Source organism: Triturus cristatus, chromosome 4_1 (assembly GCF_964204655.1).
Source record: "Triturus cristatus chromosome 4_1, aTriCri1.1, whole genome shotgun sequence".
NCBI classification, from domain to species: domain Eukaryota; kingdom Metazoa; phylum Chordata; class Amphibia; order Caudata; family Salamandridae; genus Triturus; species Triturus cristatus.
The window spans coordinates 1,180,834,346-1,180,836,713 of record NC_140585.1 but is presented as its reverse complement, the minus strand read 5'-3'; positions in this window follow the sequence as shown (position 1 = coordinate 1,180,836,713).

Below are 2,368 nucleotides of genomic sequence, written 5' to 3'. Positions count from 1 at the left end.
CTACTTAACAAGGAAAGAAAATTCATATGAACTAAGTGAGAAGGTGGGGCACATATTAGCCGCTCGTACAAGACAGAAAATAGCTGCGGCAGATATCAAGGAGATTACAGATGGGCAGGGTAATCTGGTTACAGATCCTGATGCCGTTAGAGAAATCTTTAGGCAATTCTACTCAGATTTGTATTCAAGAGAGGGGGGTACTCACTTAACTGATGCTGATGTTGAAGGGTATACTAGAAATATAGCTTCACCTAAACTATCGCAGGAAGAGAGATTGGCGTTAGACTCACCTTTACAGATAGATGAAGTGAAAATAGCATTGAATGAGTTACCTTCAGGTAAAGCAGCGGGTCCTGACCAAATCCCACTTGAGTTTTACAAGGTATTTCAACATATTATAATTAACGATTTTTTAAATATTTTGAGGTTAGCACAGGGTGGGGAATCAATTCCAGATTCATGGGGGGGAGCAGATATCATAGTAATCCTGAAGAAAGGAAAGTCCTCGTTACTCCCCAGCTCCTATAGACCAATCACGTTAATAAATGCAGACGTTAAGATATTTTCTAAGATTATGGCTAAAAGACTTGGTAGAGTTATTGAAAATATAGTTAGCTCAACACAGCACGGGTTTATTCCGGGGAAGGGCACCACCCATCATATCAGGCGGCTGATCACACTATTTGATGCAACGGTGGTCCTGGGAAACCCTATGGCAGCCTTATTCTTAGACGCAGAGAAGGCGTTTGATAGGGTTTCCTGGGATTACCTGTGGGCAATCATGAGATGGTTTGATATAGGGGAGGGGTATATACGAGCAATACAGACATTATATAGGAACCCTAAAGCTAGGATAAGAGTCAATAGAGGGTATTCCTCAACATTTAGGATAAGCAGAGGGACGAGACAGGGTTGCCCGTCATCCCCATTATTATTTGCCCTCTTTATCGACCCATATTTACGCAAATTAGAGGCCAATGCTGAGATACCTGTAGTTTCAATAAACGGAAGAGCCTGTAAAATCTTGGCGTACGCAGACGATGTAGCCATTATAACATCTAATCCATCGGGGGCTATTAAGGAGGTGGAAGCTGAGGCTCATTATTTTGGACAGCTGTCAGGATATAAAATCAATAGTACCAAGACACAGATCGTTAAGAATCAGTATACGCAGTGTTTGGACAATCGAGTTGTAAAATCAGCAGTATATCTTGGGGTCCAGATTTCTGCAGAGGTGGAGAATGTGGTAGAGCAGAATATGGCCCCTCTTATGGCAACTGTACGCGTAGAGCTGGAACGAATGAATAATCTTCATTTATCTTTGGTTGGGTGTACAAATGTAATTAAGATGTTAATACTGCCTAAATTTCTGTACTTTTTTAGGTCTATACCTTTGTTTTTTGAGGGTAGGTGGTTTCATGCATTAGAGTTAATTTTGAATAGATTTATTTGGGCTCAGGGGAAAACACGTAGGGCTTACAAATTTATTTCACTCCCTAGAGAAAGGGGCGGATGGGGTGCACCAGATTTTAGGTTGTACTATTGGGCCGCAGTTTTACAACATATGCAGGGTCTAATTGGGGGGGGGGTTACACGTTTGTTGGGATATTAATAGCTCCATGGATATCTACGCAGTGGTTTTTGGTGAAGACGTTGGAAACTGTTTGTTGAACTGTATTGATTTCTCATACTACAAGAGGACTAGGTTCAAGACTCTTAACGCAGTTATTAAGATTTGGAATGCATTTAGGAAGAAATTTGGTATGGGTAGGATAAACAGATACACTCGATTATATCGGAATAAATCGTTCCCAGAAATGATTTTTGCAGATAATGTTATGGCAGAATGGATGAGTAAAGGGATAGTGCAGATAGGGGACATGATGGAACAAGAGGGCATTGCACAGTTTGGGGTCTTAAGAACTAAGTATCAGTTGGACACTAGTAATTTTTTTAAATATCTCCAAATTAGGAGTTTTCTGAATACCAAGAAAGGGGGGCCTGCCGGGTTCGGGAATAATCTAATATTGGACAAAATAAGCAGGGGGCAGGGTTGTACAATACGTGGCTTTTATGCAACATTAGTAGAAACCAAAGCAGATGATATTGATAAGTTTGCCAAGAAGTGGGTGGAGAAGCTCCATATTGAGGAGGGATCTTTTCAGGAATCATTGACTTTGGGATATACTGTTTTGTGTTCAGCCCCACTTCAGGCCCAGCATTATAAAACTATATATGCTCTGTATTATACTCCTGCTAGAATTCAACAATGGGGAGGTACCAGGGGGACGAGCTGCGCAAGATGCAACTCCGTCGGAGCGGATATCATACACATATTTGCATCCTGTCCTCAGTTATATACATTAAA